Below are 18,726 nucleotides of genomic sequence, written 5' to 3' on the forward strand. Positions count from 1 at the left end.
ATAACACCATGTGCCTCACATTAATAAGGGGCTTCATCATTTCCCTCAAATAATGGCAACGCTGGTGTTATTGTGGGTCACATTAACCCCAATGTTCCTCAATGTTGGCTGCAAATAATACTAGTGCCTTTATTTCAAGCTTTTGCTCTAATCTAATACCTGCCTGGGGCCAGTCTGTCACTGTACACTGCAGCGCGAGCGACACAGGCACGTCATCAGGAACGTTGTGCAGCTAGCGACAGTCCCCTCCCTACCCCTTTCCCATATTCTCAGGTTATCATTGGTGGCAGTAGAGAAAGGAAGGAGGAGCGTTCCTCTCGCCTACTGTGACGTGGCCAGCACTAATGACGAGCGGGGCGGTCATCAGGAAGAGAACATTGCTGGCGCTGTACAGTGTGCGCGCACGCGCCATGTTCTCTCCATTTAATTCAATACTAAGGTGTGCGGCCACACAAGTTAGTATCCAGATACCTAAATTGACGGTATTGAACAGTTTGCCCCAGCACAGCATCGAAATGTCGATGCATCGTGCATCCCTTCATTGTAAATAACTGCCTAAAGAGCCAGCGACATTGCACCCAGACTGTGCTACACTTTTCCCAGACTCGGCCAAACTGCCTCATAATAAATATCTGATAAATGGAGGTTCCCTGTTCCCCTGTTTGGCACTCGAGAAGAGCTCTTGCATGAGCCTATCCCCATTGTAGTTTACAGGAGTTATGCAAACAGCTGAGCATTTCACAACTCTTCTGAACTACTATGGAGAGAGGCGCATGCATGCGTGATCATCTCTCCAACTCGTCTCCTTTATGGAGTGCTGCACTCGTCAGACATTTATTGTATGTCCTGTAGATATGTCTTTAGATGGGAATTCCCATGTGTAATGCCTGGTGCATGACGCAAGAAGTCAAAGAACACAAAAGAGAATACCAATCATGATCTGCACGAGGTATAACACAAATTTTGCCACTCTGCAGGAGGGGCCCACTGTGCTGATAAATCCAATACCCTTAAAGGGAATGTGTCGCTAGAAATTATTATTATTTTTATTTATTTTTTTCAGTTAAACAATTAGTATTTGAGTGATTACACATTGTTTTAATTTTTTCACAAGTCAGGAAATATTATAAATTAGATTCTAATTTATAACATTTCCATGTGCTGGGCACTAGAGGGAGCAGTTCCCAAAATTGCTGCATGGTCACTGTGGTAAAGCAGCCTCATTAATATATGCTGCAAATTTGGGGTGGACACACTCTCCTCTAGTGTCCTCACACAATCCCCCCTCCCTTCTGGCTAGTGCCAGAAGACGGAGGGGTTTGAATCTTCAAACCACCTACACTTTGTGCCACCATTTTATGAGCAACTGCACAGTGTAGGAGGATTCGATACAGGGCTCAGCAGACAGTATCACACGAACATAATACACACATCACATACACGAACATAAATTACCTGCTCCTGCCTCCGCTGGTCTGCGCTCCTATTCCTTGCGCCTTCGCTTCGTTGAACATATGGCCGGAAGCCGCGGCTGGAAGTCGTCATCTTACTGTCCGGCAGCGGCTTCCGGTCCACTTGAAAATGGCACTGGATTTCGCTCTGCGAACGAGCTTAGTTCTGGTCTGTGTGGGAGCGGCGCATTCTCTATGGGGATGTATGTGCCGTATTCCATCTCTGTTTGTGTTGTTAATCGGCACATACCGAGATGAAAAAAAAATGGCAGCCCCCATAGAGAAGTAAAAGTTTGAACATCACTTATAGTGACAACACTAATAAATAACATTTTTGTTTATATTTTATTAAAAGCAATATAATAAAAAAAATCATGACACCTTCCCTTGAAGCGGCCTACGTTTCTTTCCCCCCAGGCCAAACTCTTTGAGAGGTGTAAGACGGGCCTTTTCCAGGAGACTTGACCATGACGTGAGAATGGCTTTCTAAGACCAAGCTGTTCACGGGAATAGTTGTTGTTCACCCCTGAGGTAGTGCAAACTGTTGTCTATGTGTAAAAACACGCAGGTGAGTTGCTGAATTTGTTTACAACTGTAAGGGTATGTTCACACAGCTTATTTTCGGGCCGTAAACGGCCGAAAGACGACCGAAAAATCAGAAGCAGAACACCTCCAAACATCTGCCCATTGATTTCAATGGGAAAAACTGTGTTCTGTTTAAAAACGGCCGCGAAAAAGTGCATGTCACTTCTGTTACCGTTCTTGGAGCTGTTTTTCATTGACTCTATAGAAAAAAATGCTCCAAAAACGACTGTAAATAGCACTGCGAAAAACACGAATTGCTGAAATGTCTGAAAATCAGGAACTGTTTTCCCTTGAAAACAGCTCTGTCTTTTCAGACATTTTTTGCTGAGCGTGTAAAAACACCCTAAGGGCATGCCCACACGTGGCGGTTTTCCTCCGCAGCTGTCCGCATCAATGCCGCACAGAATCTGCGTTGCAGATTCTGTGGCGGATCTGCCCAAAATGTGCAGTAAATTGATGCGGACTAGCTGCTGCGTACTGCGGTAAAAGGTGCAGGATAGAGAGAAGGGCCAGCACTTTTCCTAGTGAAAGTAAACAAATTTCATACTTACCGGCCGTTGTCTTGGTGACGCGTCCCTCTTTCGGCATCCAGCCCGACCTCCCTGGATGACGCGGCAGTCCATGTGACTGCTGCAGCCTGTGATTGGCTGCAGCCGTCACTTAGACTGAAACGTCATCCTGGGAAGCCGGACTGGAGACAGAAGCAGGGAGTTCTCGGTAAGTATGAACTTCTATTTTTTTTACAGGTTGCTGTATATTGGGATCGGTAGTCACTGTCCAGGGTGCAGAAACAGTTACTGCCGATCGCTTAACTCTTTCAGCACCGTGGACAGTGACTATTTACTGACGTCTCCTAGCAACGCTCCCGTAATTACGGGAGCCCCATTGACTTCCTCAGTCTGGCTGGAGACCTAGAAATACATAGGTCCAGCCAGAATGAAGAAATGTCATGTCAAAAAAGCAAGACGCATCCGCAGCACACATAACATGTGCATGACAGCTGCGGACTTCACTGCGGAATTTAGAATCTCCATTGAAGTCAATGGAGAACTTCCGCAATGAGTCCGCAACCAGTCCGCCACTGGTCCGCAACATCCATTGTATGCTGCGGACACCAAATTCCGCACCGCAGCCTATGCTCCGCAACAGAATTTTCAGCCTCGTCTAAACGAAGCCTACTAAAAAGAAGTGGAAGGCAATGGAGAAACGGCTCCGCTGCGGATTAACGCTGCGGAGTGTCTGCAGCGGAATTCAAGAGCAATTCCGCCACGTGTGGCTTTGCCCTAAGAGATAATGGGGCAAGTTTACTTAGACTGGCGTTTCATACGCCAGTCTTAATCCAGATTTTGTTTGAGTAAAATGTGCCGCTTAATAAATTCGGCGCTTCCTTGGCTGTCCGTGCTCCTAAAGTTAAAATCTACACATGCTATGAGCAGGTGTAGATTAGCGCTATAATTTCCGATAGTTTCTGTCGCAAATTATAGTAAATCTGTCGTGTGTTTGGGGCCATGCCACCTCTGGTTAACCCGGCCTACTTTTATTGCATGAACCAAAGCCTTTTTATAACGCCACAAAAGTGCTGTAAAGCTTAACAAATTCCCCATAATGACTTGCATATACAGGAAGTAGGCTAGTTGACTTGTCAGACATAACCCTGGTGATCGCAATGATAATGATAATGACAATGACCACATGACCGAGGCACAGTCCAGAGGCACATGGTGAGGCTCTGTGCACATCATGTTTAATGGCCTACATTTGACGCATATGCCGGTAAAAGCTCCCAACCTATATATTATATTTAGATTATGACAGGTGCCTTACAGTGGCATCCGTAAACCACTGGCTATATTAGCATCAGTTTAACAGATACGTCATGAAAAGCTATTGAAGAGCCCATGACGTTTATGTTGAACATACAGATACAGCAAAGTTTAACTTGACTCCGATAATTGCTGCAGCGTGATATCACACGGCAAAAGACATAAAAGAAAGGCCTCATACACACAAACGTGGGGTTTTGTCTGTGTGCCATCTGCCGTTTTGCAGGTAGCACATGGACCCATTCACTTCTGTGGACTAATGCACACGACTGTGATTTTCACACGAATCCGGGCCGCAAAAATTCAGGATTTTACTGACCATGTTTGCGGCTCCCACTCGCCCATCATGTGTGACCGTCCATGCATTTTTTTTTTGTGTGGATCTGTGAATACTGGTGACACACTGATGCACCACGGCAAGATCAAAGGGAGCTACCCGCTTTGTTCTCGTCATCGGAAACCCGGTGACGTGTGATCAAACACTGGGGAATCCCTCTGCAGTCAGCCCTGGGGACCTACAAAGGACCCCAGGGCTGTCTGTTCAGTAAGCCTGCTGTTCGGACACACAATGTGCTGCCCTAACAGCAGCCTGTGTCATAGTGACACAGTGTAATGTATTAGCATATAGGAGTAGGCTAATACATTATAAGTAAGAAATAAAGTTATCCCTTAATGGGATTTAAAAAACGTAAAAAAAAAATTATTTTGCATAAAATATATTTTATTGCCCCTACACTAAATAAAAACAAAACTCCTATGCATATTAGGTATCTAAACGACCGTAATAGCCTGAAGAATTAATCTAACGGGTTATTTAGCGTGAAACATGAACGGGAAATAAATGAAACAAGAAAAATGATGCAGAGAATCGCTTTTTCTTATATTCACGCCGTACAAATATTTTTTTTCTACCTCCAAACTATGAAAAAAAATAATACAATTTCTCCCACATAAAACAAGGCCTCATACAGCCATGTCAATGAAAAAATAAAAAAAGCTATGGCTGCTGAAATGCAGAGAGGTAAAAACAGAAAAATGTAGCTGGTCATTAAGACCTTTTCAGGCCTGGTCATTAAGGGGTTAAGCAATCAACATGAAGACCAAGGAGCTCCCCAAACCGGTCAGAGACAATGTTGGGGAGAATAGATCAGGGTTGTGTTATAAAAGAAAAAAAAATATCCCAAACTTTAAACATCCCATGGAGCACCATTAAATCCATTATAGCAAAACTGAAAGAATATGGCACAACTACAAACTTGACAAGAGAAGGTCGCCCACCAAAACTCAGACCGGCCAAGAGGGGCATTAACCCCTTAGTGACCACCAATACGCCTTTTCACGTGAGTCACTAATGGGCTTTAGGCTAGGCTGACGCCTTTTCACGTCAGCCTAGTCTAAGTCCTGCACGGGTCTCCCGTGCAGGCAGGAGCCGGGGCTCTGCTGTCTGATGACAGCTGAGCTCCTGCTCCAATGCCCGCGATCGAAGTTTACTTCGATCGCGGCCGTTTAACCCGTTAAATGCCGCCGTCAATAGCGACCGCGGCATTTAACTTTGTTTACAGAGGGAGTGAGCTCCCTCTGTCACCCATCGGCGGCCCGCGAATGCAATCGCGGGTCTCCGATGGGGTGTCATGGCAGCCGGGGGCTTGATAAAAGCCCCCAGGTCTGCCCTGGACATATGCCTGTTAGGACGCGCCGGAGGCACATCCTAACAGATTGCCTGTCAGATTTACACTGACAGGCAATAATGCTCTGGTATACGAAGTATACCAAAGCATTATAGCAGCGATCGGAACATCGCACAGTAAATTCCCCTAGTGGGACTAATAAAATCAGTCATCAAAGTAAAATAAAGATTATTAATAAACAGTAAAAAAATAAATAAAATCATTTTTTTCCATAAAAAGTGGTTTTATTTAGTAAAAGTGTAAAAAAAAAAAAAAAAGTACACATATGTGGTATCGCCGCAACCGTAATGACTCCATTAATAAAGTTAATATGTCATTTAAACCGCAAGGTGAACACCGTAAAAAAAAAAACGCAAAAAAACATGGAGAAATTGCAATTTTTTTCCATTGCCCCCCAAAAAAGTCATAATAAAAATGAATCAATAAGTCCCATGCACCCCAAAACAGTACCATTCAAAACTACGTCTTGTCCCGCAGAAAACAAGCCCAAAAGATCACTACATTGATGGAAAAATAAAAAAATTACGGCTCTTGGAAAGCGACGAGGCAAAAACAAATAATTTTAGTTCAAAAGTGTTTTTATTGTGCAAAAGTCGTAAAACATAAAAAACCTCCACATATGTGGTATCGCCGTAATCGTACCGACCCATAGAATAAAGGTAACATGTTAATTACGTCGCACAGTGAACGGCGTCAATTTAAAAACGCATAGAACAATGGCGGAATTTCAGGTTTTTGTTATAATCCCCCCCAAAAAGGTTAATAAAAGTTAATATAAAAATTATATGTACCCAAAAATGGTGCTATTAAAAAGCACAACTAATCCCGCAAAAAACAAGTCCTCATACAGCTATGTAGACTAAAAAATTAAAACGTTATAGCTCTTTGAATGCGACTATAGAAAAACGAATAAAATAGCTTGGTCATTAAGGCCTAAAATGGGCTGGTCACTAAGGGGTTAATCAGAGATTCAACAAAGACACCAATAATAACACTGAAGGAGCTCCAAAGATCCACAGTGGAGATGGAATTATCTGTCCATAGGACCAGTATAAACCGTACAGTAAACTGAGTGGGGCTTTATGGAAGAGTGGTCAGAAAAAAGACATTGCTTAACCCCTTAAGGACGCAGCCTAGTTTGGGCCTTAAGGCTCAGAGCCCATTTTTCAAATCTGACATATTTCACTTTATGTGGTAATAACGTCGGAATGCTTAAACCTACCCAAGCGATTCTGAGATTGTTTTCTCGTGACACATTGGGCTTCATGTTCGTGGTAAAATTTAGTCGATATATTCAGTGTTTATTGGTGAAAAATTGCAAAATTTTGAGAAAATTTTGAAAAAATAGCATTTTTCAGAATTGAAATGCATCTGCTTGTAAAACAGACGGTTATACCACCCAAAATAGTTACTAGTTCACATTTCCCATATGTCTACTTTAGATTGGCATCGTTTTTTGAACATTGTTTTATTTTTCTTGGACGTTGCAAGGCTTAGAACATAAACAGCAATTTCTCATATTTTTAAGAAAATTTCAAACGCCTTTTATTTAAGGTACTTCTTTAGTTCTGAAGTGGCTTTGTGGGGCCTATGTATTAGAAACCCTGATAAAACACCCCATTTTAAAAACTAGACCCCTCAAAGTATTCAAAACAGCATTTAGAAAGTTTTTTAACCCTTCAGGCATTTCACAGGAATTAAAGCAAAGTGGAGGTGAAATTTGCAAATTTCATTTTTCTTGCTGAATTTCAATTTTATTCATTTTTTTTCTGTAACACAGAAGGTTTTACCAGAGAAACACTACTAAATATGTATTGTCCAGATTCTGGAGTTTTTAGAAATGTCCCACATGCGGTCCTACTGCGCTCGTGGAATAAAACACAAGCCCTAGAAGCAAAGAAGCACCTAGTGCATTTTGAGTCCTCTTTTTTATTAGAATATATTTTAGGCAGCATGCCAGGTTTGAAGAGGTGTTGAGGTGCCAAAACAGTAGGAATCCCCCAATAGTGACCCCATTTTGGAAACTACACCCCTCGAGGAATTCATTTATGGGTAATGTGACCATTTAGACCCCATAGTTTCTTCACAGAACTTATTTGAATTGGGCTGGGAATTAAAAAAATATATTTTTTCCAATAATATGTCATTTTAGCTCAAAAATTCTTATTTTCACAAGAAATAAAATACTCCATTTTGTTGCCCAATTTGTCCTGAGTGCGGCAATACCCCATTTGTGGTGATAAACAGCCATTTGGGCCCATGGGAGGGTTCAGAATGAAAGGAACACCATTTGGCCTACTGGGGATTTTTTAGTGCGAACTCATGTATGCAGAAGCCCCTGAGGTACCAGTACAGTTGAAACCCGCAAGAAGTGACCCCGTTTTAATAACTACACCCTTAAGGCATTCATCTAGAGGTGTAGTGAGAATTTTGACCAGAGACCTACACCCCATAAACTGTAATGTGGGTTCTCCCGGGTATGGCAATACCCTACATGTGGCTGTTATCAGCTGCCTGGACACACAGCAGGGCTCAGAGGGGAAAAACGAGGGGGGATAAGCTGTGCGGAGTGCTTCAGGGTAAGTAAAATTGGGGTAAATTATAAACCAAGGGATGTATGATAAATTTTAAAACACTCTTTCATACAGTGCTCTGGTTATTCGGGACACGTGTCACATTGATATATTGTGTCATCCCTTATCGCCCTCTTATAGCAGACTTTGCACCTCTTTTGACTTTTTCCCTTCTTGCCAGTTTGGGGAACTTCTCCTGGAAAGTGTTGCCGCCTTGGTACGATGCGTGTGGCCCCGCTTCCAGAAGTACTGGGTGCCCCCCCTTCTTGGTCCCTAAAGATTAGGTTCTTGATAATCACCTCTTGAAATTCCAGGAAAGTTCCCGTCTGGCCTGCACATCGGCGTAGCACGTACGCATTGTACAAAGCCATCTGTATGATGTGCCCGGCCAGCTTCTTATACCACACCGCATGGCGCTGTAGGGCTTCAGGACTTGATCTGACAAGTCCACCCCTCCCATGTACCTATTGTAGTCCAGGATGCAGTCTGGTTTGGGGGTGGCCTTTCCTTCATATAGCCTAAACCTGTAGGTATACCGGGATGCACTCTCGCACAGCTTATACATCTTCACGCCATACCTTGCCCTCTTACCCGGGAGGTACTCGCGGAATTGAACCCTCCCTTTAAAATGTACCAGGGACTCATCAATAGAAATACACTTCTCGGGGGTGAATGCTTGGCAAACCGGGCACTGGAACGGTATAATAGGGGTCTCCGTTTATACAAACGGTCAAAACTGGGGTCATCTCGGGGTGGGCACGGCTCATTATCAGTATAATGTAAGAAGCAAAGTATTGCCTCATTTATTTATTTTTTTAGGTTCCAGTTCAGTTCTGAAGTTGCTTTGAGGGGCCCATATATTAGAAACCCCTATCAAATACCCCATTTTAGAAACTAGACCCCTCAAAGTATTCACGACAGCATTTAGAAAGTTTATGAACCCTTTAGGTGTTTCACAGAAATGTAGAGCAAAGTAGAGGTGAAATGTACATTTTTTTTTGTCAGAAAATCCTCTTTATACCATTTTTTTTATAACACAAAAGGATTTATCAGAGAAACGCAACTTAATACGTATTGCCCAGTTTCTGCAGTTTAGAGAAATATCCCACATGTGGCCCTCGGGCGGTAATGGACTGAAGCACCGGCCTCCGAAGCAAAGGGGCACCTAGTGGATTTTGAGGCCTCTTTTTTATTAGGCACCATGTCCGGTTTGAAGAGGTCTTGTGGTGCCAAAACATTGGGAACCCCCCAATAGTGACCCCATTTTGGAAACTACACCCCTCGAGGAATTCATTTATGGGTAATGTGACCATTTAGACCCCATAGTTTCTTCACAGAACTTATTTGAATTGGGCTGGGAATTAAAAAAATATATTTTTTCCAATAATATGTCATTTTAGCTCAAAAATTCTTATTTTCACAAGAAATAAAATACTCCATTTTGTTGCCCAATTTGTCCTGAGTGCGGCAATACCCCATTTGTGGTGATAAACAGCCATTTGGGCCCATGGGAGGGTTCAGAATGAAAGGAACACCATTTGGCCTACTGGGGATTTTTTAGTGCGAACTCATGTATGCAGAAGCCCCTGAGGTACCAGTACAGTTGAAACCCGCAAGAAGTGACCCCGTTTTAATAACTACACCCTTAAGGCATTCATCTAGAGGTGTAGTGAGAATTTTGACCAGAGACCTACACCCCATAAACTGTAATGTGGGTTCTCCCGGGTATGGCAATACCCTACATGTGGCTGTTATCAGCTGCCTGGACACACAGCAGGGCTCAGAGGGGAAAAACGAGGGGGGATAAGCTGTGCGGAGTGCATCAGGGTAAGTAAAATTGGGGTAAATTATAAACCAAGGGATGTATGATAAATTTTAAAACACTCTTTCATACAGTGCTCTGGTTATTCGGGACACGTGTCACATTGATATATTGTGTCATCCCTTATCGCCCTCTTATAGCAGACTTTGCACCTCTTTTGACTTTTTCCCTTCTTGCCAGTTTGGGGAACTTCTCCTGGAAAGTGTTGCCGCCTTGGTACGATGCGTGTGGCCCCGCTTCCAGAAGTACTGGGTGCCCCCCCTTCTTGGTCCCTAAAGATTAGGTTCTTGATAATCACCTCTTGAAATTCCAGGAAAGTTCCCGTCTGGCCTGCACATCGGCGTAGCACGTACGCATTGTACAAAGCCATCTGTATGATGTGCCCGGCCAGCTTCTTATACCACACCGCATGGCGCTGTAGGGCTTCAGGACTTGATCTGACAAGTCCACCCCTCCCATGTACCTATTGTAGTCCAGGATGCAGTCTGGTTTGGGGGTGGCCTTTCCTTCATATAGCCTAAACCTGTAGGTATACCGGGATGCACTCTCGCACAGCTTATACATCTTCACGCCATACCTTGCCCTCTTACCCGGGAGGTACTCGCGGAATTGAACCCTCCCTTTAAAATGTACCAGGGACTCATCAATAGAAATACACTTCTCGGGGGTGAATGCTTGGCAAACCGGGCACTGGAACGGTATAATAGGGGTCTCCGTTTATACAAACGGTCAAAACTGGGGTCATCTCGGGGTGGGCACGGCTCATTATCAGTATAATGTAAGAAGCAAAGTATTGCCTCATTTATTTATTTTTTTAGGTTCCAGTTCAGTTCTGAAGTTGCTTTGAGGGGCCCATATATTAGAAACCCCTATCAAATACCCCATTTTAGAAACTAGACCCCTCAAAGTATTCACGACAGCATTTAGAAAGTTTATGAACCCTTTAGGTGTTTCACAGAAATGTAGAGCAAAGTAGAGGTGAAATGTACATTTTTTTTTGTCAGAAAATCCTCTTTATACCATTTTTTTTATAACACAAAAGGATTTATCAGAGAAACGCAACTTAATACTTATTTCCCAGATTCTGCAGTTTAGAGAAATATCCCACATGTGGCCCTCGGGCGGTAATGGACTGAAGCACCGGCCTCCGAAGCAAAGGGGCACCTAGTGGATTTTGAGGCCTCTTTTTTATTAGGCACCATGTCCGGTTTGAAGAGGTCTTGTGGTGCCAAAACATTGGGAACCCCCCAATAGTGACCCCATTTTGGAAACTACACCCCTCGAGGAATTCATTTATGGGTAATGTGACCATTTAGACCCCATAGTTTCTTCACAGAACTTACTTGAATTGGGCTGGGAATTAAAAATATATATTTTTTCCAATAATATGTCATTTTAGCTCAAAAATTCTTATTTTCACAAGAAATAAAATACTCCATTTTGTTGCCCAATTTGTCCTGAGTGCGGCAATACCCCATTTGTGGTGATAAACAGCCATTTGGGCCCATGGGAGGGTTCAGAATGAAAGGAACACCATTTGGCCTACTGGGGATTTTTTAGTGCGAACTCATGTATGCAGAAGCCCCTGAGGTACCAGTACAGTTGAAACCCGCAAGAAGTGACCCCGTTTTAATAACTACACCCTTAAGGCATTCATCTAGAGGTGTAGTGAGAATTTTGACCAGAGACCTACACCCCATAAACTGTAATGTGGGTTCTCCCGGGTATGGCAATACCCTACATGTGGCTGTTATCAGCTGCCTGGACACACAGCAGGGCTCAGAGGGGAAAAACGAGGGGGGATAAGCTGTGCGGAGTGCATCAGGGTAAGTAAAATTGGGGTAAATTATAAACCAAGGGATGTATGATAAATTTTAAAACACTCTTTCATACAGTGCTCTGGTTATTCGGGACACGTGTCACATTGATATATTGTGTCATCCCTTATCGCCCTCTTATAGCAGACTTTGCACCTCTTTTGACTTTTTCCCTTCTTGCCAGTTTGGGGAACTTCTCCTGGAAAGTGTTGCCGCCTTGGTACGATGCGTGTGGCCCCGCTTCCAGAAGTACTGGGTGCCCCCCCTTCTTGGTCCCTAAAGATTAGGTTCTTGATAATCACCTCTTGAAATTCCAGGAAAGTTCCCGTCTGGCCTGCACATCGGCGTAGCACGTACGCATTGTACAAAGCCATCTGTATGATGTGCCCGGCCAGCTTCTTATACCACACCGCATGGCGCTGTAGGGCTTCAGGACTTGATCTGACAAGTCCACCCCTCCCATGTACCTATTGTAGTCCAGGATGCAGTCTGGTTTGGGGGTGGCCTTTCCTTCATATAGCCTAAACCTGTAGGTATACCGGGATGCACTCTCGCAGCTTATACATCTTCACGCCATACCTTGCCCTCTTACCCGGCAGGTACTCGCGGAATTGAACCCTCCCTTTAAAATGTACCAGGGACTCATCAATAGAAATACACTTCTCGGGGGTGAATGCTTGGCAAACCGGGCACTGGAACGGTATAATAGGGGTCTCCGTTTATACAAACGGTCAAAACTGGGGTCATCTCGGGGTGGGCACGGCTCATTATCAGTATAATGTAAGAAGCAAAGTATTGCCTCATTTATTTATTTTTTTAGGTTCCAGTTCAGTTCTGAAGTTGCTTTGAGGGGCCCATATATTAGAAACCCCTATCAAATACCCCATTTTAGAAACTAGACCCCTCAAAGTATTCACGACAGCATTTAGAAAGTTTATGAACCCTTTAGGTGTTTCACAGAAATGTAGAGCAAAGTAGAGGTGAAATGTACATTTTTTTTTGTCAGAAAATCCTCTTTATACCATTTTTTTTATAACACAAAAGGATTTATCAGAGAAACGCAACTTAATACGTATTGCCCAGTTTCTGCAGTTTAGAGAAATATCCCACATGTGGCCCTCGGGCGGTAATGGACTGAAGCACCGGCCTCCGAAGCAAAGGGGCACCTAGTGGATTTTGAGGCCTCTTTTTTATTAGGCACCATGTCCGGTTTGAAGAGGTCTTGTGGTGCCAAAACATTGGGAACCCCCCAAAAGTGACCCCAATTTGGAAACTAGACCCCTTGAGGAATCCATTGTAGTTTTCTTGGGGTGCATGCGGCTTTTTGATCAGTTTTTATTCTATTTTTAGGTGGCGTGGTGACTAATAAACAGCAATCCTACTATTGTTTTTTTATTCTATTTTTTTTACAGCGTTCACCGTGCGCTATAAATGACACATTCACTTTATTCTGCGGGGCGATACGATTACAGCGATACCAGATGTTTATAGTTTTTTTATGTCTTATGGCGTTTGCACAATAAAATACGTTTTGTTAACAATCATTCACTTTTTGTGTTACCTTATTCTAAGAGCCATAAAGTTTTTATTTTTCAATCAATAAAGCCGTGCGAGGACTTATTTTTTGCGTAACGAACTGTAGTTTCGATCAGTACCATTTTTAGGTACATGCGACTTTTTGATCTCTTTTTATTCCATTTTTTGGGAGGTGAAGTGACCAAACAATTGTGATTCTGGTACGGTTTATTATTATTTTCTTTTACGGCGTTCACCGTGCGGGATAAATAACGAAATAATTTTGTAGTTCAGACCGTTACGGGCGCGGCGATACCAATTATGTATAGTTTATTTGTTTGTTTATATATTTTTATTAATAATAAATGACTGATAAGGTAAAAAGGGGGATTTTTACTTTTAATACTTTTAAAACTTTTATTTTCTTATTTTTACACTTCTTTTTTTAACTTTTTTTTAACTTTATTACTTTGTCCCACTAGGGGACTTGAGGGCAGGAGGCCCTGATCGCTATTCTAATACACTGCACTACATGCGTAGTGCAGTGTATTAGAACTGTCATCTACTCACTGACAGCAAGCATAGTGGGTCCTGACGTTGTCAGGACCCACTAGGCTTCCGTCTATGGCATAGCCGGACGCCATTGTTTGGTGTCCGGTTGCCATAGTCACCATCGCCGGCCGCTATCGCGTAGCAGGCCGTTGATGGCAGCTTAACCCCTAAAAAGCAGCGATCTCTATAGAACGCGGCTTTTAAGGGGTCAGCGGGGACACAGCGATCGGTCCCCGCTGTAGGAGCTGCGACAGCTGCTGAACAAGACAGCAGCGTCACAGCTCCTGTATGTGTCGGGAGGACGGCCGAAACAGCCGTTACTCCAGAGACGTACTATTAGGTCATGGAGCGCGAACGATACAGCTGCCATGACCTAATAGTACGTCCAGGAGCGGGAAGGGGTTAAAGAAAAACATGCGAAAACAGGTATTGAGTTTGTCAAACAGCATGTAGCAGACTCCAAAAACACATGGAAGAATGTTCTCTGGCCATCATGGGAAATGCTATGTGTGGCGCAAACCCAATACTTCCCATCCCCCCAAGAACATCATTCCCACAGTTAAGCATGGTGGTGGCGCATCATGCTGTGAGGATACTTTTCAGGGACTTGAAAACTGGTCAGGATTGAAGGAAAGACCCATCTAACCCATCCAACGTGAAGGAGTTGTTGCAGATTTGCCTGGAAGAATGGGCAGAAAAAATTCCAGTGTCTCGATGTGCTGAGCTACTACAGGGACTTGCATATGTAATTGCAGCAGAAGGTGTCTCCACAAAGTATTCACTTTTAGGGGTTCAATACTTATGCACATTAAGGTCTCTGTTTTTTGTCTTAAGTATTGTTTGTGTCACAGTAAAAAGTCTTTTGCACCTTCAAATTCAAGGATGTGCTTCAAACAAAATAGGAAAAATACCAAGGCACTCTTAAATGGGGGCTAGGGAGAGAAGGTGGTGGTGGGAACTTGCACCAGATGTGGGGGTCCCGGTTTGATTTTTTACTCTTGGTTTCCCTCTCTTTCTGTGCACCCTAGGGTGATACTATGTTATTATCAGTTACAGCATACACAAAGTCTTATACACTAAGTGATCGTAAACAAAACAGGTAAAACACATATGTCCTTACTGGAATCTAAGGAAGAACCCCTCCCCTGGTGACAACCCATGCCATCATAACCTCCAGCTCACCACCCACAGGGACACAGAGCTAGGGAACTCTAGAATAGAGAAAATTACAAGGAAAGACCTCTGCCTCTTTACCTTTTTCCTTTTAGTGTATACTAGTCCCATATACATTGCTGAATACTACCACAGACCCTACTACATGGGTTGTAATTTGCTACTTGGATATAACAAGGTGTGGGGGCTGGAGAAACGCCATTAAAAGGGGACTTTCCAGTTCTTGGATGTTTCTCCACTACATTTATTCCAAATTGCTTGTTTTATATGGTAAATAGATCTACATCAAAATGAAATATCCTCCTGAAAAGGTTTGTGGTTTCTTTGTTCATATTGATCGAATTCTTGCATTACACTGGTGGTATCTACTCTGCCCATGAATCTGGTTCCTGTGAAGTCTAGAACATTATTTCCCCGGCATAATCAAGGCCACGTCACATGTAAATTAACATAGTATTGTATAAAGAAATACCAAGTGCCACGTTTTATAGAAGACATAACTCTATCTTTTGCAATGTTTAATATAATTAAAAAAATATTTGGTGAATTCGCATAATACAAAAACATACTTTGGACATCACTTCTTTGGTACAATATACTGTATTTTCCTATTAAGAAAAATGGAAACTACAACATAGAATTTGACTGAGCATACATACGTAGGCATTAGTGGACGATCACTGCCTGTAAATTTAGGTGCAGGGTAATCGTACAAACTCTAACATCTGAATTTAATCCTATAGTCATAACTTGTGGGATCTGTTACCTCCCAATAGTTTCCTTTTATTTTTTTAAGGAATACGGACCTGCAATATAGAAACACCTTTACGTTTGAAACCACATGTAATGTCTCCATAGTTGTCCCTTGATTGTCAAACAGCTAATATTTGGCAATGCAAACAATTCTTTGGGGTTCATGAACAACAGCACATGTAATCCGGGGTAAGAAAATCTGAGCACTAATGCCAGACCTCCCAACTGTCCCATTTTTGCGGGATTGTCCTGCGAAACAGACAATGAAAGGGGCATGGCTTATGTGAATCAGCCTCAAAATGGGTGTTTGTGGGAGGTTTTGCGGGTGACCCCAGGAGAATTGGGGGTGGGGCTTAAAATGCTCCGTGCATGGGGATTCAAATGTCGGGAGCTATGCTAATGCTCAAATCATGAATGGGCAACCTAACTCTCAGACTGTTGGTTTCACATGTATAATGGCTGCAAGACATAAACCCCATCGTGGTTCTATTGAACTGGACATAGAAGACCCTATGGTAGGGACATAATTCGGACACTAATATGTGTTTATATTACGGCTATGTGAAATTGGCCTTAATGGTGGCGAGCAATAGAGTGTATGCTACTATCCTGTAGAGCATTTCAACTACAGTATTTTGACCTACAGCCACCTCTAACTCAATGGCTCTTTAGGATTTTATTATCCCAGTCTAAAACGATAAATATTTAGCAGCAACCACAGATATAGTATTCCAAGTAACTACTACCTGCATCTGTTCCAGCTATCCTCTGCTCATATACAATGTGGGTAGTAGGCCTATGATATTTAAATGGGTTTTCCCATAAACACAAATGAAGTTACATCATCAGAGTACATGATGCAGCCGCTATTGAGATATATTCCTACCTGCAGCCCATGTGCAGAAAACGTTTGCTTTCTGATTGCTGTTGGTCCCGTCCTACCACTGAACCTGGGATTAGGTGGCCGTGCATGCATATTTTCTCCTGTCTGGACTCTATACTCAGAATGGCACTCTTGTGCTTGGCACATGCGCACATGACCCTCCTTGCTGTAAAGCAAGGTCCTGCAGGGATGAAAAAAGTAGATTCTTCGCATGCTTGGCAGGCTCTTTAGACTTCTATGGCCTCCATAGACTTCTATAGACTGCATATACAGTAGTGTTAAAAAAAAAATATCAGTCCAACATCAGGAACCTGTGATCAATCAATGTTATTGGTAGAAGTGATATTTCTACATAGCAAATAATTTACTTGTACGTGTAGTAGAAAAAAAAACAGAGCCAACAATTAGGACATGCGAGCCGCTTATTCTGAGGAATTGAATCATTCATTGAAAGGGACTCGTTCAAAATATTAGCAGTGAGGAGATAAATTTGTGAAGTCCTTCATTCTTGGGAATAACAGGTGTCAATTGTGGCCCTTGTTTAAGGTAGGAGGGTGGCAAATGTTCCACATGTTGGTTATAATGCATTTTCCTTCTGAAATACTGGGGAGAAGGGATCGTTACAGACATTGTTCTGATGAAAAACGTGGGCAAACCCCTATAAATGAAACTTGTAAAGGAAACCTGAGGCCTCAAAATGCTGACAGGGTGCCATAGGGGATGGTGAAGGAATTTTAAACTTGCCCTATTGCAAGTTGCAGGACTGAGAAAATTATGTTTAATTCCCCGATGCACTGATCACAAGTGCCACTGAGGCAGGACTTGATATGCAAGTGCTCCTGTGCTGCACGCTGCAAGCCCCGCCTTTCTGCTCTCAGTAACGGCTCTTGTCTCCTGATTGGCCACTAGAGCCGTCACGTAGAGAGTGGCACTTGCAACCGACACTTGGGGCAAACAAACGTCGGATTCTCTGTCATGCAACTTTCATGACCGAGATAAAAGATAAGTCTAGAATGCCCTTCCCCTCCGCTATATCACCCTGTCAACAGTTTTGAGGCCTCAAAACTGCTGACAGGTTCCCTTTAAGCACCATGCTGGTTGTATTGTAAGACATGGCAATCCTAAGTATAAAGCAGATTCATTAGATAGATATTTCTTATTTTAGCAGCAGCCTTAACAAGGCATAAGATGTTACATTATGAACCCAACATTAGACTAGCCCAGTGATTCCCAATTATATTACCAAGGGGGACCCCTGAAAGCTATCTGTTACTCCCAAGAAACCCTTACTTCTATTCCTAGCTCTAAGAAGCTTGGTGTAGGAGGAGGTAACTCATTTTAAAATTCTTGCCCAGTGCCATATTCTGGCCCAGACTTGTTGACCTTTTAAGTAGGATAAAATTAGTCCATCTGTACTGTAAAAGTGACAGGTCTACCTGCTGCTGTCTTCTGGGGAACCCCTGACTAGGTTCCAGGTCCCTTCCTTTTCCTTTAGTTGTCCGATCCATTCAATTGTTCAGTTGTGTTAAATTGGCACTGGACACCATACAAGATAACCATGTTCTGTTACACTGGCACTGGACTCCATACAAGATAGCTATGTTGTGTTACACTGGCACTGGCTCCATACAAGATAGCTATGTTTTGTTAAACTGGCAATGGACTCTATACAAGATAGCTATGTTGTGTTACACTGGCACTGGCTCCATACAAGATAGCTATGTTGTGTTACACTGGCACTGGCTCCATACAAGATAGCTATGTTGTGTTACACTGGCACTGGCTCCATACAAGTTAACTATGTTGTGTTACACTGACACTGGCTCCATACAATATTGCTATGTTGTGTTACACTGGCACTGGCTCCATACAAGATAGCTATGTTGTGTTACACCGGCACTGGACTCCATACAAGATAGCTATGTTGTGTTACACTGGCACTGGCTCCATACAAGATAGCTATGCTGTGTTCCACTGGCACTGGCTCCATACAAGATAGCTATGTTGTGTTACACTGGCACTGGCTCCATACAATATTGCTATGTTGTGTTACACTGGCACTGGCTCCATACAAGATAGCTATGTTGTGTT

The sequence above is a fragment of the Rhinoderma darwinii genome, chromosome 3 (genome assembly GCF_050947455.1).
Source record: "Rhinoderma darwinii isolate aRhiDar2 chromosome 3, aRhiDar2.hap1, whole genome shotgun sequence".
In the NCBI taxonomy this organism is placed as follows: domain Eukaryota; kingdom Metazoa; phylum Chordata; class Amphibia; order Anura; family Rhinodermatidae; genus Rhinoderma; species Rhinoderma darwinii.